We start from the raw sequence: 23,598 nt of genomic DNA on the forward strand, positions 1-23,598 counted from the left end.
AGATATTAGATGGGCCTCTTGATTCATTTCCCAGTTTGTTAGGAATTTGGAAACACTGTGGAGGAGTCACATGCAAATCATAATCAGTTTGAAAAAAAGGGGTGAAAGAAGGGGTCAAAAGAAATGGTATCACTGTGCAGGGAGTACCAGTAAGCCAGGATGACCTGTAAGAACTCTGAACCCAGTTGTGAAATTTAACAGATCCAAGGACTGATATCAATCACCACCCACACTCACAACAATGCAAAACACAATATGATTGCAACCAAAAAAATGTAATTAAGAGGTATACTCAGTATTCTAGCATGATCAAATCTTCAGTATTTCTGTCACAAAACACAAACGGTTAAAATCAGCCTTAAAATTAGCCTTTCTGTCAAGTGCCCACGGGGATCTTCTGTAAAATAAAACAAGAACCAACTTGCCCTTTTTGGGCTTTGTAAATATGGTTAAAAAATGAGGGAACAATTGAGGAAGTGTTGATTTCATATTACTTTTTTCGGGGTGTCTTTAGCCTTCCAAGGATATTTGGTAAGGGATTCTGTTAAGGTTAGGGAACTGGCCTCATGTTAGCTGAGTCAATCGCACAGGCTGGCCAGGGAGATAAGAGTGTTTCCCTGGCTTATCAGCCTCTGGATCATGACTCACAGGGGTAATTGGCAAGAGTGGTGAGGCCTTTAGACACAAGGTGTTAAATGGAGGATCTGGTTTCCCTTTGTGGTAAGCTTTCTAATGCATCCACCCTTCACTGCCCCCACCCCGGTCACTTGGGAGGGGCGAAGACATCAGTTTTTTATTGGATAGCTGCTCAGGTTTTGCTTTCCAGGTCTTGAGCTTTTGTTCTGGCCACCACTTAACTAATTTCTCTAACCTGACAGTGGGTAATCCATTCATCAGATCTCACAGGACACCCTTTTGCCAGCCCAGTGTCCAGAGACAATTACCTTTATGATCAATATTCCGCCTATCTGTTTTTACTGACAATGAAACCCTTCCAGTCCCACTGAGCTTTGGGCTAGGTGGCCTGGGGGCAAGGCTGACCGCTGCAAGTCTTACTTCCCTTGGCTCAAATTTACTGGCGGAAGAAATCACTGACCCATATTTTCTTCCATAGTTGATTAACTCTTGGACAGCCTTCTTCCACGCCCATACGTCCCCTGACTGCAGATGGTTAGATGTTACAGTTCCTTCTAACGCTGCCCGGGTTCTCTCTCCCTGACACATAGCTTGTATCTTTCCTTGCAGTTGTATGCCTATGGGTTTCAATGACTCTGGAAGCCCCCTAATTAAAGCAGTCATTCTCTCAGGATCAACAGGCATCATCATAGGTGATTCGTGGTGTGGCTGCAGCTTTCTATCATACATCATTTGGAGACAAGCAGCCTTTTGAACGCTCTCTACTAACTGGTCGACTGTTCCAGTAATAGCAAGAGGGTATCCCTTTTCTAGAGGATTGAGACCACCTGCCCAATAGGCAGCCCTCTGTGTTAAGGACCAGGGAGCACCATTGTTGCCAGTAGTTAAAAATACTCCTGGTCCCCAGTAACCTCCCGCTTCCTTTTCCATTAGCTGTATCTGGTCTCCACCAGTGAGACTAACCCTCCATACATACTCATTTTCTGACTCCTTTGGAGAGCGGCTGAAATCTTTTTTCAATTTTGCTAGTTCAGTGGCTGAGAAGGGAATTCCTTTAACATTCATTTGAGGATCTAGATCCTCCCTGTTATTGAATGCATATTCGGTTTTTATCAAAGGGTGCATCTGGGCTGGAGAGGCCTCTAATTTGTCTAGCCTTGCCTTCATTTCTTTCAATCCTTCTAGAGGGTAGATTTTTTCTTGAGGCAAACTATGGGCGACAGTATCGCTATTTTCTTTATACCTTAACTGCTCCTTCAGAACCCCTAGTAAGGGAGCTGCATCATGCTTTTCATTTTCTAATGAAACAGGCCACAAGGGTAATCCATACCGTATGACATGGTGAAAAAAACCTCAAAACTGACGGGTTTGACTGAGATGGGCAGCCACTGCTTTGGGAGAGACTGGCAGATGATAATTGCTTGTGAATCATTTGTTTTGTAAGTATATATACGTATGCATGTATTATTAGCACTACTGTAATTTCTCTCTTATTTTTCTGCCTTAGTAAACAGTTTTTATCTCAACCAAATCATTTTTTTTCTGATTCTCTCCCCCATCCCATCTTTTCAAATAAGTGAATTTCCAGATTTGGACTTAAAATTTGCTGTCATACAAGCACTAACATTTTTGTTGTATTATGTAGATGTATGAGCAAACAATTCTCAAAAAATTACTGCCATGTCTACTTTGCTGCCAAATTTATATCTTCATATAAATATTTACATTTTATAGACATTTCCATTATTCCACATATTATGCTATTATATATTTACATTTATATACAATTACTATTTACATTTTATAGAAGACAAAAATCCAGTGACACTATTTCCCACTTCCTATATAGTCCAGTGACAATATATTTCCTATTAATAGAAAAAATGCCAATATAGGCATCTGAAACTATTGCAGGTTTCAAATGAAATAAGTTTTTAAGTAATATATCTGAACAAATTTCCAGGAGAAAAAAAAAAACAGCCTTTTTTTCCAAAACACAAGAGAGTGTGCTGGCAGGATTTTAACTACCAGCCATGGTGGTCTCAATTTATACACTGAATAAGATTTTCACTCTAGTGCCATGGCTATTCAGGAGACGTGTGTATGCTTAACGGGGCTGGCTGGCTGCACTCCACCATGCTGCTCTTTCACTCTCCCTTCTTAAAGGAACAGGGATGAAAATACAATGAAGGAGAGCTTCAGTTGAGATAAGGACAGGGAGATCTCTCACCAAGGACCATCGTGTGCAAAACAGACTCAAGTTAGGGGACGAATGTAAGTTTCTGTCTGTTAATAGCAGACTAGAGCACTGAGGAACTAGAAGCAAACTAAAAACATTTTCCCATTCACTCATTCTCTTCCAAGTCGTCCCCTTAAGTGGAGCAGGGAACTGGGGCTATGGTCGGTCCCTAAAGCTCTGATGTTGCACCACACAGGGTCCCTCTCACGGCAGCCATCTTTTCTAAACCAATCCCTCACGGGCTTCTGACAGACTGCAGCTCTTCAAGCGCTACTCTAAAGTGGCTCCGTACCCCGGAGTCCATCCTGTAGAAACTGCCCCACGGGCAGCACTTCCCCAGAGCTTCAACACCACACTCTCCTCTTCAAGAGCAGCAGCTGGCCCAGCCCTCCTGCCCCACCGCGGCCCTTCTCCATGGCCGCAGCTCCGGCCCGGGGCTGCTCCTGTGGGCACAACATGGCTGCGGCCTCCTGCAGGCCGCGCCTACCATGGGCTGCTTCATGGCTGCAATGGAGATCTGCTCCGTGTGGTGCCCACGGTCTGTAGGGGCCGGCCTGTCATATGTCTCCTGCTTTCCTCTTCCCTTGAAACAGAGGGTGAGGTATCTAAATGGACTGTTCATACCCTTGTTTGTCTTCCTCAGCGATTGCCACTTCCTACAGCTTCTTCACGTGGTCCCTCTGCACTCTGACCACAGCACAACTCCCTGAGATGAGGCCACCCCAAATACCCTTCAAACAACATCTGGTCAACCACATCCTCTCTTGGGATGTGCTTCTGGGTTAAAATCTACTATGTGCTAAAGGCATACTGTTTCTCCAGCCCACGGTGGTCACAACACGTAGCACATCTTCATGCTGTGTAGCTTTCAGCAGAGTTGCTGTGTCCCTGTGGCCACGCTGCAAGCACTGCTGAAGGCTGCACACTGTCTTTCCTTGCTGCCCTCATTTGCCTGGTTGTCTGTCTCTTCACCAGCTGATTGCTGAATGAGGGTTTGAGACCCACTAGTACCATCTGTGGATAAAAGGTGTAGTCTCTTCCAGCCAGCCAGGAGCAAGCTATCACCCAGAGCAGCCACGAGGATTCTCCAAAGAAGCCTGGGAACAGCTACAACAATTGCTGTGGCTCTGTGTGTTGCTCCCAGTCTTAATAATCAGGCTTAATGATCTTCTTAAAATACAGTGTTTGCAGTGCCTCTGATATGAATCAATGTTTAAGAAGGGCAAAAAGGGCTGCTTACTGCAAAACAAATACTCGCACAGAAAGATTAGGCATTTGTTTAGCAAGCTTAATTAAAAAGCTCTACTTGGTGCCTCTTTGAGGATCTAAACTCCTTGATAAAGAAATAACCCGTTTTTCCAGTTATAGCTTCCTTTTCTTTGTAAGTGGTGAGTAGTTTCAAAGATCAAAAGGCCAAGTCTCATACGCCATCTTAATTTGAAAGATATTTTAACATTCTGATAAGCACAGTTTTGGAATGCTTCATTTTGTTTGCCTCACTAGTCAATGTGCAAACTTAGGGTAATTAAACAAAGTGATATTTCACAGTCAGTCTTTGCATTTAGACAGTGAATGTGTAAGTTTAAATAGGAAAATCTACATACTCTCGGGAGAGCGGCTCGGCGAGGAGGACGTGGCATTAGAGGCAGCAGACTCCCAGTACTTGCCCCGAGACCTCAGCACACACCGCAGATGTTGTCCAGTTGCAACACACGGTGGGCAAACTCTGTGAGCGTGCCCAGGCCCAGTGCTGCCAACACTGCTCAGGGAAACCTGGGCGTACGCTCCGCGACATCGAGGGCTGAGGCTCAGATTCCTGCCTCTGGTGGTTCCCGAACCAGGGATGCTGGAGTGCAGGTTGAGCTGCAAGAATTAGAAGAGACTGCTGAGAGGGAATCCGCAGGATGTTCACCTGGCAAACTGTGGAGCGCATCTCTTGCCTCACCTGATGAGGCAGGCAGCATGCCTTCGGCTTCTCTTCTGGCTGCGGACCCTGGGCCTGGAGGACACCTTGAGGCTTTGGCTGTAACAGGTCCTGAAGATGGGGAACACTCAACTTCTTCCAAGGCTGAATACTTTCCAGAGGAGGCCAATGCAGCACCTTTTTTCTGGAGAGCATGCGAGGGAGAAGAAGAAGAAACGGCTACCACCATGCCTGAATTCTCCAACCAGTCTCTGGGAGAAGAACAGAGGTTGCAAGATCCCAGAGAGGTCTACGGGGAGGCATATGGATATCCTCCAGTTCACCCAGCAATCCAGAGAATCCGGGATGAGGCGAAGAAGGACCAGATGCTGCCACACTGGAACATCTCCTGGCCAAATAGCATGAGCGTGCCCCCGCTGCTAAGGCCCCAAGCAACAGAAGACAGTGCCAGTGCAGCTGACAGTGCTCAGGGCACGCTGAGCGTCTGCAGTGTGACATCGAGGGCTGAGGGCCAGTTTTCTGCTTCTGATGATTCCTCAGCCAGAGGTGTTATAGTCCAGGACTCGCAGCTAGAGTTGGAAGAGGCTGCAGAGATAGAAACGGCAGGACAGTCATCTGGCACCCTGCAAGTTGCATCTCTTGCCCCATCTGATGAGGTACACGCTGTGTGTTCACCATCTCTTCTGGATGCTGAGCCAGGGCCTGCAGGGCACCTTGAGCCTTTACCTGTATCAGTGCTGGAAGATGCAGAAAGCTCAGATTCTTCCGAGGCTGCAAGCTCTGCAGAGGAGACTGATGCAGTATCGCTCCCCTTGCCAATGTCCAAGGGAGGAGAAAGAGAAGAATCAGCTATGGCCATGCCTGAATCCTCCGGACAAGGTCTGGGAGAAGCACGGAGACTGCCAGATCCCAGCGAGATCAACAGGGAGCCCTCTGGGTACTCTCCTATGATCCCAGCAATGCGGAGAATTCGTGAGGAGGACAGAAACGAGCAGATGTTGTCACACTGGAATATTTCCTGGCCAAGGAATGTGAGAAGCCCCAGGCAGCGAAGGCTCCAGGCAAGAGGTGACGCATTCAATAATGTTGGCGCTCGTCAGGGCATGCCAGGTATCTGGCCCACGACATCCCGGGCTGGTAACTGGTTTCTTGACTCTGGTGACTCCAGAAAGTGGACTGTTAGACTGCCAGTTATACTGGAAGAGTCCAGTGATGACAGCGACAGTGCTGCCAGCACTGCTGAGGGCACGCTGGATGCCAGAGACAATGCAGTGAGAGATGAGGGCATGCAGCCGCCCTCCTGTCCTTGCCCTTCAACACTGGAGAATGTGGAGGAAGACTGGGGATGTGACTCTGAGGAAGATGCTGCATCAGAGGCAGTCAGCATCACATCCAGCACATCCGATGAGCCATCTGGTGAGGTGGAGGCCATTTCTTCAGCTTCATCTGTAGCTGCAGATCCCATGACTGAGGAGCATGTGTCAGCATGTGAGGGAGCAGAAGATGTGGGCCCTCAGCATGAGGTGAGCAAGGTCAGCACCAGGCATGAATTGGAGGCAGAGGCAGGAGTGGTGCCTGGAGTGTGCGCTGTGGGGAGATGCCTGGAGATGCTGTCTCCTTTCCAACCAGCTCCATGCATTAGGGTGGACAGCCCCTCTGTTATTCCTGCCTTGCCTTCAATCAAAGGGGCCTGGAAAGGGGATCCCTCCCCTGGACCCCTGGCACCCACACCATCACCAGCCAGTGGCATACAGGTGTGTGGTTTTGTTCTCTTCACACAGGTTTCTGCAGAGGCTGAAGAACGTGCACAGAGCTCCGTGTGCTTCAGAGATGCACCGGAGGATGGCCCAGGTACATCCCCAGACAGAAAACAATCCCAGGGAGGGACCTGTCAAGCTCAGATGGCCCACCAAGTGGCATGGAGGCTGACAGCGTTCCATGCGCTGCCATATCCAGGCCAGTCCTCCCAGGGAAATTCCATGGTGGTGGGTGGCACGGCCAGACACCTACCTAGAGGAGACCAGGAGTGTCCCAGCTGGATCAGGGCTCCTCAGGTGTCTCACTGCAAAGGCTTGGGTATTCCCTACATTGACATCATCATTCCCCCTTATGAGGATATCATCAGTATACAGATAAATCCGGACACCGTGGTCCAACGTGAGCTTCTCCAGCTTCTGTGCCTATGCTCCAAGCGCCAGAGTGGGCGAGTGTCTGTACCCCTGGGGTAATCAGGTGACTGTGCATTGCACTCCCTCCAAGTAAATGCAAAATTGATTGTCCTCCACCTTCTTCAAGGGGACCATAAAACAGCTGTCTTAGGCATCAATGGCAGCCAGAAAGGGATGAGCCTGTTCCTGTAGGGCAGTAATCAATTCTGAAACATTTGGGGCAGCTTTTGCTGAAGGGGCAGTCTTGGCCTCCAGATGCCTGTAGTCCACTGTAAGGAACGTGTCTGAGCCATACAGTGTGGGCACGCCCAGGCTTCTCGTGCTCCAAGCAGCAGATGACGGGGCCAGTGCTGCCGACACTGCTTGGGGCATGCTGGACCTCTGCAACATGACATCGAGGGTGGATGGCCACTTCCCTGCATCTTGTGCTTCCCAAAGCCAGGATATTAGAATTAAGTACACACAGTAAGAGACCATTGACAGTGCTGCCAGCGATGCCAGCACTGATCACGGCATGCTGGATATGGATACCAGGAACACTGCAGTGATGGCTGAGAGCACGCCCACACTCTCCTGTTTTTGCCCTGATACTGTGGAGGGTGTGGAAGAAGAATGGGAAGACAGCCATGAGGAAGAAGCTGCTGAGGCAGCCAGTGTGCCACCAAGCATTTCTGGTTCTTCATATGGTGAGATGAAGACCATGCCTTCAGCTTCCCCTGTGGCTGCAGGACCCAGACCTGAGGGACATTCATCTGCATGCAAAGGAGCAGAAAGTACAGTCAATTTCAAGCACAAGGTGAGGGAAGTCCATGTGGTCAGGACCAAGTGTGAAATGAAGGCAAAGACAGGAGCTGTACTGGAGTGTGCACTGTGGGGAGATGCCTGGTACTGTCTTCTTTCCATCCAGCTCCATGCAGAAAGATGGACATCCGGGGTTACCCCGGCTTACCTTCATGTGAGGGGCATGATTGACAAACCAGGAGAAGATAACCTGGAACTTGGAGTATTGCTGGCAAGGAACCTACAGGGCTGGTTTTGCTCTCCCCTCACAGGTTTCCGCAGAGGCCAGAGGAGGTGCACAGAACTCCAGTCGTATCAGAGAGACATCAGAAGATGTCCCAGATATGTCCCCAAATGGAGAGCCTGCTGAGCCTGATCAGCCCTGTGAGCAGCTCGGAGGCTGGCAGCACTCCATGCGCACCATTCTGCTGTGCCCAGGACAGCTTTCCCTCCCAGGGAAAAGCTGTGCTAGGGGAGCACGCAGGTCCTTGCCTGGTGCCCACCCTGCCCCTTGCCTATTGCTATCTGTCTCCCATAGCAACCGCTGCCAGACCACATGCTGCCAAGGTTTCTGCAGAGGACAGAGGACCTGCACAGAGCCCCAGGTGCTTCAGAGAGGCACCGGAGGATGGCCTAGGGACGTCCCCAGACAGAAAGCCATCCCAGGGAGGGCCTGCCCAGCTCAAATGTCCCACCAACTGGCACGGAGGCCAGCAGCGGTGTGCGCCCTGCCATATGCAGGCTCATTTTCCCAGGGAAAACCCATGTACAGAGCAGGCAGGGCCTCGCCTCTGCCCCTTGCCTACAGCTCTCTGTCCCCCTCAGGTTCCGCAGCCGCACCACACGCAGCGGCTCGCCGCCGGATGCCAGCTGTCATCAGGAATGTGCTCCCAGTTCTGCGCAGGGTTTGCACCTGCAGCTGCATCAGGGGACAGCGAGAGGAGAGGCACGAAGCTGCAAACACCAGGCAGCTCCTGGAGATGACAAACCCAGTCCTGTAGATGTAGAATTCTGATTCAGTGTTGTCTTTATTCTCTCCTGGCTGAGTGCTGGGCTCAGAGCACGGGGCAATGGATCCGTGTGTCGCTGGTGCCAGCAAGTGCAGAGAGCGAGGGCGTGCAAGCCATCCCAGGGAGGGCCTGCCCAGCGCAGACGGCCACGAAGCAGCACGGAGGCCGGCAGCACTGCGTGCCCCGCCGTATCCAGGCCCACCGTCCCAGGGAGAGCCTGCAGCGGCCCCTGCCTGCAGCGCTCCGTGCCCCACACGCTGCCGCGACGTGCCGCCAGTGGCCCGCCGTCGTCAGGACGACGCCGAGCCCCGGGCAGCCGGCTGCCCAGGCGGGCGCGGAGGGCTGCCGCAGTGCGCTGCGGAGCCCGCCGGGGCTCTGTGACGCGGGCCGGCGTCGCGCCCCAAGGCCATTGTGACGCGGGGCCGCCGCGAGGGGCCGGAGTCCCCCGGAGAGAGTGCCGCTCACTCTCGGGAGAGCGGCTCCGCGAGGAGGACGCGGCTCCCCCGGGTGCGTGCGACCGAGCGTCTGCGCGAGGACGCGGCGATGAGCGAGGAGCGGGAGAAGAAGGACGACCGCCAGCCCGACGCGGGGCTGCCACGCGTGCGCGACCGCCGACAGGTGCGGGCCGGGGAGGGAGGCGCTCGGGCTCGGCCGGGCCGCCGGCGGCCGTCGAAGTCGCCGCCGCGGGGGACGCCGGCCGCGCCTTCGCCGCCTCCATCCCGGTTCTCCTTCTCCCCGCAGGTGGTGCCGCCGGGCGGCCGGAGCCCGGGCTCGTCCCTCCGCGGCGTCCGTCTGCCGCCGCTGCCCGGCCCGGAGAGCGCGCGGGCCTCCGGGAGCCGCCGCGCACAGGTAGGGAGCCCGAGGGAGGCGGGGCCGGACGTCTTCCCGCGCCGCGTGGGGACCGCCCTGTGCCGGTGCGGCTGTGGGGAGCGGGGCGGCAGCCGCCCGCGGGCTGAGCGCTGCCCTCGGTGCTGCGTGCGGCGCGAGCGGCGAGGACCGCGCTCACTCGGCCTTTCTCCTCGGCTTCTCTTGCAGGCGGGCGGGCGGCAGTTCCTGGAGTCGGCGACCGGCGGCGGTGCCAGTGGCCAAAGCAGACAGCCTCAGCCACCCTTGCTGCCTCGCTTAAGGCGGGCGGGGCTGCCGGCAGCAGCACCCAGGCGTGCAGCAGCAGCTTCTGGGGTCTGCAAGCTGCCTGCTCTGCCAGCGGCAGCCTCTTCCACACCATCTCCAAGTGGCAGAGCACGTGCCGTGGGCATCAGGGGCAGCAGACTCCCAGTCCTTGCCCCGAGACCTCCGGGAACCTTGCATGTCCAGGACGGGACAGCAGGGGCTGAGAGCCGGGGTGCAGCCCTGGAAGTCTCAGCTGTTCTCGGGCGTCGCAGTGCCAGACCCAGACAGAACTACGTGGTGTCCCTGAGCTGTGCTGCAGCCGCAAGCCCAAGAGCCGGAGTGCAGCTGGCAGTACCAGGGCGCCAAGCACCTACCAGCAGCCTGAGAACACCAGCAGGAACGGCCCAGGGACTGACCACCAAGACTGGGAAAGTCCACGCAGCTTGGAGAGATGCTCAGGAGGGCAGCACAGACACTCGTGCTGCCACTACACCATCTTCCAGAGCAGCTCAGAAGGGCCCAGAAGGGCAGGCAGGCGGCAAAGAGCAAGACAAGGAGCCCCTGCCTGCATTAGTGCCTGAAGATGCAGGCAACCTAGATTCTCCCAAGGCTGCACACTCTCCAGAGGAGGCCAATAATGCAGTGCTGTTCCCAAGAGTGTGTGAGGGGGGAGAAAGAGACGTAACTGCCACCACCATGCCTGAAGCCTTCAAACAAGCTCTGGGAGCAGCACTGAGACTGCAAGATCCCAGAGGGGTCAACCAGGTGGCCTACAGATGTTCTCCAGTACACCCAGCAATCTGGAGAATTCGGGATGAGGCAAGGAGGGAGCAGATGTTGTCCAGCTGGAACATCTCCTGGCCAAATCTGAGCATGCTCAGGCTGCTAAGACCCCAAGCAGCACATGCCAGTGCCAGTGCTACCAACAGTGCTCAGGGTATGCTGGACACCTGCACCACAACATTGATGGTGGAGGGCCTCTTTCCTGCACCAGGGGAGCTCCCCTCCTGGGATGCTGGAGTGCGGGATGAACCGCATGATTTAGAAGAGATTGTTGAGACAGGAACTGCAAGACAGTCATCTGGTGACCTGCAGAATGCATGTCTTGCCCTGTCTGATGAGGCAGAGACAGTGTGTTCAGCTTCTCTTCTGGGCGCTGGTCTTGGGCCTGCAGGACAGCTTGAGCCATTGCCTGCATCAGTGCCTGAAAATGCAGAAAACGAGACCACGCACTGTCCAGAGGAGGTCAATGCAGCACCACTCCTGTCAGCATGCAAGGGAGGAGAAGAAGAAATAGCTATGCCTGTGCTGGAATTGTCCAAAGAACCTCTGGGAGAAACACCAAAACTGCAAGATGCCAGAGAGATCTACGGGGAGACCTATGGATATTCTCCAATTTTCCCAGCAATTCATAGAATTCAGAATGAGGCGAGGAAGGAGCAGATGTTGTCCACCTGGAACATCTCCTGGCCAAGCAACGAGAGCATGCTCAGGCTGCTGAGACCCCAAGCAGCACATGACAGTGCCAGTGCTACCGACACTGTTGAGAGTATGCTGGAGACCTGCACCACAACATCGATGGTGGAGGGCCCCATTCCTGCACCAGGAGAGTTCATATCCTGGGATGCTGGCGTGCAGGATGAACAGCATGATTCGGAAGAGGCTGCTGAGACAGAATCTGCAGGACAGTCATCTGGTGACCTGCAGAGTGCATGTCTTGCCCAGTCGGATGAGGCACACACAGTGTGTTCACCATCTCTTCTGGATGCTGATCCAGGGCCTGTAGAACACCTTGAGCCTCTGCCTGCATCAGTGCTGGAAGATGCAGAAAGCTCAGATTCTTCCGAGGCTGCACGCTCTGTAGAGAATGCTGATGCAGCATCTCTCCGCTTGTCAGTGTCCGAGGGAGAAGAAGAAGCTATGCCTGTGCTGGAATTGTCCAAACAAGCTAAGGAGGAACCATCAAGACTGCAAGATCCCAGAGAGCTCTACAGGGAGACTTATGGATATTCTCCAATTTTCCCAGCAATTCGTAGAATTCAGGATGAGGCAAGGAAGGAGCAGATGTTGTCCACCTGGAACATCTCCTGCCCATGCAATGAGAGCATCCTCAGGCTGCTAAGACCCCAAGCAGCACATGACAGTGCCAGTGCTACTGACACTGTTCAGAGTATGCTGGACACCTGCACCACAACATCAATGGTGGAGGGCCCCATTCCTGTGGCAGGGGACCTCCTATCCTGGGATGCGGGAATGTGGGATGTACACCATGATTCGGAAGAGGTTGTTGAGACAGGAACTGCAGGACAGTCATCTGGTGACCTGCAGAATGCATGTCTTGCCCAGTCTGATGAGGCAGAAATATCACGTTCAGCTTCGCTTCTGGATGTAGGTGCTGGGCTTAGAGGACACCTTGAGCCATTGCCTATATCTGTGCCTGAAGATGTGGAAGACTCGGACTGTTTCACAGCAGCGCACTCTCCGGAGGTGGCCAGCGAAGCACCCTTCTTCCTGTCATTGAGTGAGGGAGAAGAAGGAGAAGAACCAGCTATGGCCATGCCTGAGTCCTCCAGTCAATCTCTAGGAGAACCATCAATTCTGCAAGATCTCGGAGAGATGTACTGGAAGGTCTATGGATGTCCTCCAATTCACCCAGCAATCCGGAGAATCCGTGACGAGGCAAGAAGGGAGCAGATGTTGTCTACTGGGAACAAGTCTGAGCCATACAGTGTGGGCATGCCCAGGCTTCTCGTGCTCCAAGCAGCAGATGATGGTGCCAATGCTGCCGACACTGCTTGGGGCATGCTGGACATCTGCGCCACTACATCGAGGGCAGATGGCCACTTTCCTGCCTCTTGTGATTCCCAAAGCTGGGGTATTGGAATTAAGTATGCAGAGGAAGCGATCATTGACGATGCTGCCAGTGATGCCAGCACCGCTCACAGCATGCTGGATGCCAGGGACACTGCAGTGATGGCTGAGAGCATGCCCACGCCCTCCTGTTTTTGCCCTGATACCATGGTGGGTGTGGAAGAAGAATGGGAGGACAACCGTGAGGAAGAAGCTGCTGAGGCAGTCAGTGTGCCACCAAGCATTTCTCATTCCTCAGCTGGTAAGATGAAGACAGCAGCAGCTCGCCGCCGGATGCCAGCTGTCATCAGGAATGTGCTCCGGGCTCTGCGCAGGATTTGCACCTGCAGCTGCATCAGGGGACAGCAAGAGGAGAAGCACGAGGCTGCAAACACCAGGCAGCACCCCAGAGATGCCTAATTCCATCTTGTCAGTGTCAAATTATGATTCCATCCTGTCAACGTAGAATTCTGATTCCATCTTGTCAACATAGAATTCTGATTCCATCATGTCTACATAGAATTCTGATTCCATTTTGTCAATGTCGAATTCTGATTCCATCCTGTCAACGTAGAATTCTGATTCCATCTTGTCAATGCAGAATTCTGATTCCATCCTGTCAACATAGAATTCTGATTAAATGCCATCTTTATTCTATCCTGCCTGAGTGCTGTCTGATCTGTCACTCATGCATGGTTGGTCTCTGAGTGCGACTACTGGGCTCAGAGCACGGGGCAATGGATCCATGTGTCGGTGGTGGCAGCAAGTGCAGAGAGCGTGGGCGTGCAAGGGAGAGTGATTTGTGACTTGCAAAGTGTGAGCTGGCTGAGCCGGTGTGTGTGTGAGGTGGGCTGCGATGAAGGGGGTGAGGGGCTCTGAAAGGGGCAGCCCTGGTGGGAGAGCACCGCTGTGCCTGTAGGGGTGAGAGCACGGCCAGACACCTACCTAGAAGGCCCATTTGGGGCAGCTTTTGCTGAAGGGGCAGTCCTTTAGTCCAGACGCCTTTAGTCCACTCTAGGTCTCCATTTGCCGTTAGACTTCCACACTGTCCATACAGGAGAGTTATAAGGAAAGTTTGCAGATGCTATTATCCCTTGATTGCACAGTTCATGAATCTCCAATCCTCCTGCCACAGGCAGGGCCACCAACCTCCCCATTTAATACTAGTCCAGATTGCCCAGGGCCCCATCCAATCTGGCCTTGAACACCTCTAGGGATGGGTTTGATGGGATCTCAAAGATCACCTTTTTCCAACCTTGTTTCCACCCCCCAAGGTGGACTGGGTTCCCTACCTCTGCATCCGTCTCTTCTGCCTCTGGATCAAGCCTGGCCTGGAATGTTTCCTGGAAGAAAGGAGTCTTTATAGGAAGCAAGAGGGAGATAGTCACCACCATGGATCCAGCATGATAGTTCAGTCACTGATCTTCAGTAGTGGTGGGTTGCCGAGCATTGTTGTTCTGTTGGCGATGACAGTGACTACAGCGATGATGGCAACTTTTCAGTGGTAGTACAAACTTATTTATAAGTCCAAAGTCAGCTCTCTTTGGAGTGGCAGCTTCTGGCTTTGGGATCTCAGAAAGAACCCCTTTTGTTCCTTTCTTCTGGGCCTTGCCAGTAGATAAGAGGGAGCAGGGAGGTGCCCACTTGTATCTTGCCTTCACAGGATACAATGGTATCATCGCCCAGTCTCATAGCAAGCTGGAGTTATTTGGTCACAGGCTATATCTTCCACCAGTAAGCAGTCCTGAGCACTCCCTACCAAAGGCAAACAGCTAAAATTGTCCACACAGTGATGTTGATTGCCACACAGCAACACCCATCACTCATCTCCTAGACAAGGCAGCCTTATCACAAGAAATACCTCAGGAAGCAAGCTTTGAGCCAAAAAAAAAAAAAAAAAAAAAAATCAAAGAATTCTCACACCACCACGTGGCTCAAAGATTGCTTGAAATGAAGCATAAGTGACCCTCCATGGTGGTGAGGAAAAGAGAAAAAAGAAAGTAAGAAAAAAAAAAAAAGTAAGCATAAGGGAAAAGAGGAGTGGGAAGGGGGGTTAAATGTTACAGTTGTTATGAAGAATTTCTTGGGCTTGGTTACAGAGGTTGCCCTGATTTGTTGGACTTGTTCATCATCAGTTGAAGTGGTTACAAAGTACATGGAGGATACAACTCCTTGTATAAAAGTTGAATCAAACATGGAGCCATACAAGAAACAAACATAAGAGTTGCAACAGCACACGAAAAAGGATACGTTTCTCCCGTGGGCAATTTGTTTAGCAACTTTTTCATTATCATTCCATTTTTAGACAACAATTAGAGTCATTCAATTTGCCACAGACACCACCTGTGACTCTTCAGGAGTGGTGACACGAACGTTCCATAATGAATAAAAATTAGAAAGTGAAAAGAGACAACTGTACATTTGGCAATAACCATACCTTTAACAATAGCCAATAATATTAAATCAGTAAGTAAAACAAATAGAGCTATTTGTGTCAGCTGCTTTCCCCACCCAGGAACTCCCAGTGTAAGCCAAGATCCAGATGGGAATTCTTCAGTAGAGGTTGTGGTGTTTATGAACACCCATACAATATTACACTTCAGTGAATTCATCAAAAGCGTATCTAGTCCAATTTGACAATATGTGGACTTGCCATGTAATGTTTTCTAAGATGATTTAGTATCACGAGAACTCTCCACTTGAACATTTCCAAAGCAATTCAAATGCTGAGAGATATAAATCTTAGTTTGGCAAGTTCAAGTATTGCTACAGTCTACAGAATTTTTCACAGGATAGTGTGTGCAGGATAGTCCACAGTATAAACCATCAAGAGGAGTAATCCCAGAAACATACACATCTCTTATCAAAACTTAGACACTTTCCAACAACCATGTTTTGGATGGAACTCCTGGACTCGTGTGACACTGAAAAGCATCAGTGCAAAAGGCTTTACGATAGATTTCTTTTGTGCCCACATCTAACAGATATTAGATGGGCCTCTTGATTCATTTCCCAGTTTGTTAGGAATTTGGAAACACTGTGGAGGAGTCACATGCAAATCATAATCAGTTTGAAAAAAAGGGGTGAAAGAAGGGGTCAAAAGAAATGGTATCACTGTGCAGGGAGTACCAGTAAGCCAGGATGACCTGTAAGAACTCTGAACCCAGTTGTGAAATTTAACAGATCCAAGGACTGATATCAATCACCACCCACACTCACAACAATGCAAAACACAATATGATTGCAACCAAAAAAATGTAATTAAGAGGTATACTCAGTATTCTAGCATGATCAAATCTTCAGTATTTCTGTCACAAAACACAAACGGTTAAAATCAGCCTTAAAATTAGCCTTTCTGTCAAGTGCCCACGGGGATCTTCTGTAAAATAAAACAAGAACCAACTTGCCCTTTTTGGGCTTTGTAAATATGGTTAAAAAATGAGGGAACAATTGAGGAAGTGTTGATTTCATATTACTTTTTTCGGGGTGTCTTTAGCCTTCCAAGGATATTTGGTAAGGGATTCTGTTAAGGTTAGGGAACTGGCCTCATGTTAGCTGAGTCAATCGCACAGGCTGGCCAGGGAGATAAGAGTGTTTCCCTGGCTTATCAGCCTCTGGATCATGACTCACAGGGGTAATTGGCAAGAGTGGTGAGGCCTTTAGACACAAGGTGTTAAATGGAGGATCTGGTTTCCCTTTGTGGTAAGCTTTCTAATGCATCCACCCTTCACTGCCCCCACCCCGGTCACTTGGGAGGGGCGAAGACATCAGTTTTTTATTGGATAGCTGCTCAGGTTTTGCTTTCCAGGTCTTGAGCTTTTGTTCTGGCCACCACTTAACTAATTTCTCTAACCTGACAGTGGGTAATCCATTCATCAGATCTCACAGGACACCCTTTTGCCAGCCCAGTGTCCAGAGACAATTACCTTTATGATCAATATTCCGCCTATCTGTTTTTACTGACAATGAAACCCTTCCAGTCCCACTGAGCTTTGGGCTAGGTGGCCTGGGGGCAAGGCTGACCGCTGCAAGTCTTACTTCCCTTGGCTCAAATTTACTGGCGGAAGAAATCACTGACCCATATTTTCTTCCATAGTTGATTAACTCTTGGACAGCCTTCTTCCACGCCCATACGTCCCCTGACTGCAGATGGTTAGATGTTACAGTTCCTTCTAACGCTGCCCGGGTTCTCTCTCCCTGACACATAGCTTGTATCTTTCCTTGCAGTTGTATGCCTATGGGTTTCAATGACTCTGGAGGCCCCCTAATTAAAGCAGTCATTCTCTCAGGATCAACAGGCATCATCATAGGTGATTCGTGGTGTGGCTGCAGCTTTCTATCATACATCATTTGGAGACAAGCAGCCTTTTGAACGCTCTCTACTAACTGGTCGACTGTTCCAGTAATAGCAAGAGGGTATCCCTTTTCTAGAGGATTGAGACCACCTGCCCAATAGGCAGCCCTCTGTGTTAAGGACCAGGGAGCACCATTGTTGCCAGTACTTAAAAATACTCCTGGTCCCCAGTAACCTCCCGCTTCCTTTTCCATTAGCTGTATCTGGTCTCCACCAGTGAGACTAACCCTCCATACATACTCATTTTCTGACTCCTTTGGAGAGCGGCTGAAATCTTTTTTCAATTTTGCTAGTTCAGTGGCTGAGAAGGGAATTCCTTTAACATTCATTTGAGGATCTAGATCCTCCCTGTTATTGAATGCATATTCGGTTTTTATCAAAGGGTGCATCTGGGCTGGAGAGGCCTCTAATTTGTCTAGCCTTGCCTTCATTTCTTTCAATCCTTCTAGAGGGTAGATTTTTTCTTGAGGCAAACTATGGGCGACAGTATCGCTATTTTCTTTATACCTTAACTGCTCCTTCAGAACCCCTAGTAAGGGAGCTGCATCATGCTTTTCATTTTCTAATGAAACAGGCCACAAGGGTAATCCATACCGTATGACATGGTGAAAAAAACCTCAAAACTGACGGGTTTGACTGAGATGGGCAGCCACTGCTTTGGGAGAGACTGGCAGATGATAATTGCTTGTGAATCATTTGTTTTGTAAGTATATATACGTATGCATGTATTATTAGCACTACTGTAATTTCTCTCTTATTTTTCTGCCTTAGTAAACAGTTTTTATCTCAACCAAATCATTTTTTTTCTGATTCTCTCCCCCATCCCATCTTTTCAAATAAGTGAATTTCCAGATTTGGACTTAAAATTTGCTGTCATACAAGCACTAACATTTTTGTTGTATTATGTAGATGTATGAGCAAACAATTCTCAAAAAATTACTGCCATGTCTACTTTGCTGCCAAATTTATATCTTCATATAAATATTTACATTTTATAGACATTTCCATTATTCCACATATTATGCTATTATATATTTACATTTATATACAATTACTATTTACATTTTATAGAAGACAAAAATCCAGTGACACTATTTCCCACTTCCTATATAGTCCAGTGACAATATATTTCCTATTAATAGAAAAAATGCCAATATAGGCATCTGAAACTATTGCAGGTTTCAAATGAAATAAGTTTTTAAGTAATATATCTGAACAAATTTCCAGGAGAAAAAAAAAAACAGCCTTTTTTTCCAAAACACAAGAGAGTGTGCTGGCAGGATTTTAACTACCAGCCATGGTGGTCTCAATTTATACACTGAATAAGATTTTCACTCTAGTGCCATGGCTATTCAGGAGACGTGTGTATGCTTAACGGGGCTGGCTGGCTGCACTCCACCATGCTGCTCTTTCACTCTCCCTTCTTAAAGGAACAGGGATGAAAATACAATGAAGGAGAGCTTCAGTTGAGATAAGGACAGGGAGATCTCTCACCAAGGACCATCGTGTGCAAAACAGACTCAAGTTAGGGGACGAATGTAAGTTTCTGTCTGTTAATAGCAGACTAGAGCACTGAGGAACTAGAAGCAAACTAAAAACATTTTCCCATTCACTCATTCTCTTCCAAGTCGTCCCCTTAAGTGGAGCAGGGAACTGGGGCTATGGTCGGTCCCTAAAGCTCTGATGTTGCACCACACAGGGTCCCTCTCACGGCAGCCATCTTTTCTAAACCAATCCCTCACGGGCTTCTGACAGACTGCAGCTCTTCAAGCGCTACTCTAAAGTGGCTCCGTACCCCGGAGTCCATCCTGTAGAAACTGCCCCACGGGCAGCACTTCCCCAGAGCTTCAACACCACACTCTCCTCTTCAAGAGCAGCAGCTGGCCCAGCCCTCCTGCCCCACCGCGGCCCTTCTCCATGGCCGCAGCTCCGGCCCGGGGCTGCTCCTGTGGGCACAACATGGCTGCGGCCTCCTGCAGGCCGCGCCTACCATGGGCTGCTTCATGGCTGCAATGGAGATCTGCTCCGTGTGGTGCCCACGGTCTGTAGGGGCCGGCCTGTCATATGTCTCCTGCTTTCCTCTTCCCTTGAAACAGAGGGTGAGGTATCTAAATGGATTGTTCATACCCTTGTTTGTCTTCCTCAGCGATTGCCACTTCCTACAGCTTCTTCACGTGGTCCCTCTGCACTCTGACCACAGCACAACTCCCTGAGATGAGGCCACCCCAAATACCCTTCAAACAACATCTGGTCAACCACATCCTCTCTTGGGATGTGCTTCTGGGTTAAAATCTACTATGTGCTAAAGGCATACTGTTTCTCCAGCCCACGGTGGTCACAACACGTAGCACATCTTCATGCTGTGTAGCTTTCAGCAGAGTTGCTGTGTCCCTGTGGCCACGCTGCAAGCACTGCTGAAGGCTGCACACTGTCTTTCCTTGCTGCCCTCATTTGCCTGGTTGTCTGTCTCTTCACCAGCTGATTGCTGAATGAGGGTTTGAGACCCACTAGTACCATCTGTGGATAAAAGGTGTAGTCTCTTCCAGCCAGCCAGGAGCAAGCTATCACCCAGAGCAGCCACGAGGATTCTCCAAAGAAGCCTGGGAACAGCTACAACAATTGCTGTGGCTCTGTGTGTTGCTCCCAGTCTTAATAATCAGGCTTAATGATCTTCTTAAAATACAGTGTTTGCAGTGCCTCTGATATGAATCAATGTTTAAGAAGGGCAAAAAGGGCTGCTTACTGCAAAACAAATACTCGCACAGAAAGATTAGGCATTTGTTTAGCAAGCTTAATTAAAAAGCTCTACTTGGTGCCTCTTTGAGGATCTAAACTCCTTGATAAAGAAATAACCCGTTTTTCCAGTTATAGCTTCCTTTTCTTTGTAAGTGGTGAGTAGTTTCAAAGATCAAAAGGCCAAGTCTCATACGCCATCTTAATTTGAAAGATATTTTAACATTCTGATAAGCACAGTTTTGGAATGCTTCATTTTGTTTGCCTCACTAGTCAATGTGCAAACTTAGGGTAATTAAACAAAGTGATATTTCACAGTCAGTCTTTGCATTTAGACAGTGAATGTGTAAGTTTAAATAGGAAAATCTACATACTCTCGGGAGAGCGGCTCGGCGAGGAGGACGTGGCATTAGAGGCAGCAGACTCCCAGTACTTGCCCCGAGACCTCAGCACACACCGCAGATGTTGTCCAGTTGCAACACACGGTGGGCAAACTCTGTGAGCGTGCCCAGGCCCAGTGCTGCCAACACTGCTCAGGGAAACCTGGGCGTACGCTCCGCGACATCGAGGGCTGAGGCTCAGATTCCTGCCTCTGGTGGTTCCCGAACCAGGGATGCTGGAGTGCAGGTTGAGCTGCAAGAATTAGAAGAGACTGCTGAGAGGGAATCCGCAGGATGTTCACCTGGCAAACTGTGGAGCGCATCTCTTGCCTCACCTGATGAGGCAGGCAGCATGCCTTCGGCTTCTCTTCTGGCTGCGGACCCTGGGCCTGGAGGACACCTTGAGGCTTTGGCTGTAACAGGTCCTGAAGATGGGGAACACTCAACTTCTTCCAAGGCTGAATACTTTCCAGAGGAGGCCAATGCAGCACCTTTTTTCTGGAGAGCATGCGAGGGAGAAGAAGAAGAAACGGCTACCACCATGCCTGAATTCTCCAACCAGTCTCTGGGAGAAGAACAGAGGTTGCAAGATCCCAGAGAGGTCTATGGGGAGGCATATGGATATCCTCCAGTTCACCCAGCAATCCAGAGAATCCGGGATGAGGCGAAGAAGGACCAGATGCTGCCACACTGGAACATCTCCTGGCCAAATAGCATGAGCGTGCCCCCGCTGCTAAGGCCCCAAGCAACAGAAGACAGTGCCAGTGCAGCTGACAGTGCTCAGGGCACGCTGAGCGTCTGCAGTGTGACATCGAGGGCTGAGGGCCAGTTTTCTGCTTCTGATGATTCCTCAGCCAGAGGTGTTATAGTCCAGGACTCGCAGCTAGAGTTGGAAGAGGCTGCAGAGATAGAAACGGCAGGACAGTCATCTGGCACCCTGCAAGTTGCATCTCTTGCCCCATCTGGTGAGGTACACGCTGTGTGTTCACCATCTCTTCTGGATGCTGAGCCAGGGCCTGCAGGGCACCTTGAGCCTTTACCTGTATCAGTGCTGGAAGATGCAGAAAGCTCAGATTCTTCCGAGGCTGCAAGCTCTGCAGAGGAGACTGATGCAGTATCGCTCCCCTTGCCAATGTCCAAGGGAGGAGAAAGAGAAGAATCAGCTATGGCCATGCCTGAATCCTCCGGACAAGGTCTGGGAGAAGCACGGAGACTGCCAGATCCCAGCGAGATCAACAGGGAGCCCTCTGGGTACTCTCCTATGATCCCAGCAATGCGGAGAATTCGTGAGGAGGACAGAAACGAGCAGATGTTGTCACACTGGAATATTTCCTGGCCAAGGAATGTGAGAAGCCCCAGGCAGCGAAGGCTCCAGGCAAGAGGTGACGCATTCAATAATGTTGGCGCTCGTCAGGGCATGCCAGGTATCTGGCCCACGACATCCCGGGCTGGTAACTGGTTTCTTGACTCTGGTGACTCCAGAAAGTGGACTGTTAGACTGCCAGTTATACTGGAAGAGTCCAGTGATGACAGCGACAGTGCTGCCAGCACTGCTGAGGGCACGCTGGATGCCAGAGACAATGCAGTGAGAGATGAGGGCATGCACCCGCCCTCCTGTCCTTGCCCTTCAACACTGGAGAATGTGGAGGAAGACTGGGGATGTGACTCTGAGGAAGATGCTGCATCAGAGGCAGTCAGCATCACATCCAGCACATCCGATGAGCCATCTGGTGAGGTGGAGGCCATTTCTTCAGCTTCATCTGTAGCTGCAGATCCCATGACTGAGGAGCATGTGTCAGCATGTGAGGGAGCAGAAGATGTGGGCCCTCAGCATGAGGTGAGCAAGGTCAGCACCAGGCATGAATTGGAGGCAGAGGCAGGAGTGGTGCCTGGAGTGTGCGCTGTGGGGAGATGCCTGGAGATGCTGTCTCCTTTCCAACCAGCTCCATGCATTAGGGTGGACAGCCCCTCTGTTATTCCTGCCTTGCCTTCAATCAAAGGGGCCTGGAAAGGGGATCCCTCCCCTGGACCCCTGGCACCCACACCATCACCAGCCAGTGGCATACAGGTGTGTGGTTTTGTTCTCTTCACACAGGTTTCTGCAGAGGCTGAAGAACGTGCACAGAGCTCCGTGTGCTTCAGAGATGCACCGGAGGATGGCCCAGGTACATCCCCAGACAGAAAACAATCCCAGGGAGGGACCTGTCAAGCTCAGATGGCCCACCAAGTGGCATGGAGGCTGACAGCGTTCCATGCGCTGCCATATCCAGGCCAGTCCTCCCAGGGAAATTCCATGGTGGTGGGTGGCACGGCCAGACACCTACCTAGAGGAGACCAGGAGTGTCCCAGCTGGATCAGGGCTCCTCAGGTGTCTCACTGCAAAGGCTTGGGTATTCCCTACATTGACATCATCATTCCCCCTTATGAGGATATCATCAGTATACAGATAAATCCGGACACCGTGGTCCAACGTGAGCTTCTCCAGCTTCTGTGCCTATGCTCCAAGCGCCAGAGTGGGCGAGTGTCTGTACCCCTGGGGTAATCAGGTGACTGTGCATTGCACTCCCTCCAAGTAAATGCAAAATTGATTGTCCTCCACCTTCTTCAAGGGGACCATAAAACAGCTGTCTTAGGCATCAATGGCAGCCAGAAAGGGATGAGCCTGTTCCTGTAGGGCAGTAATCAATTCTGAAACATTTGGGGCAGCTTTTGCTGAAGGGGCAGTCTTGGCCTCCAGATGCCTGTAGTCCACTGTAAGGAACGTGTCTGAGCCATACAGTGTGGGCACGCCCAGGCTTCTCGTGCTCCAAGCAGCAGATGACGGGGCCAGTGCTGCCGACACTGCTTGGGGCATGCTGGACCTCTGCAACATGACATCGAGGGTGGATGGCCACTTCCCTGCATCTTGTGCTTCCCAAAGCCAGGATATTAGAATTAAGTACACACAGTAAGAGACCATTGACAGTGCTGCCAGCGATGCCAGCACTGATCACGGCATGCTGGATATGGATACCAGGAACACTGCAGTGATGGCTGAGAGCACGCCCACACTCTCCTGTTTTTGCCCTGATACTGTGGAGGGTGTGGAAGAAGAATGGGAAGACAGCCATGAGGAAGAAGCTGCTGAGGCAGCCAGTGTGCCACCAAGCATTTCTGGTTCTTCATATGGTGAGATGAAGACCATGCCTTCAGCTTCCCCTGTGGCTGCAGGACCCAGACCTGAGGGACATTCATCTGCATGCAAAGGAGCAGAAAGTACAGTCAATTTCAAGCACAAGGTGAGGGAAGTCCATGTGGTCAGGACCAAGTGTGAAATGAAGGCAAAGACAGGAGCTGTACTGGAGTGTGCACTGTGGGGAGATGCCTGGTACTGTCTTCTTTCCATCCAGCTCCATGCAGAAAGATGGACATCCG

The sequence above is a fragment of the Phasianus colchicus genome, chromosome 9 (genome assembly GCF_987193195.1).
Source record: "Phasianus colchicus chromosome 9, bPhaCol1.hap1.1, whole genome shotgun sequence".
Lineage (NCBI taxonomy): Eukaryota > Metazoa > Chordata > Aves > Galliformes > Phasianidae > Phasianus > Phasianus colchicus.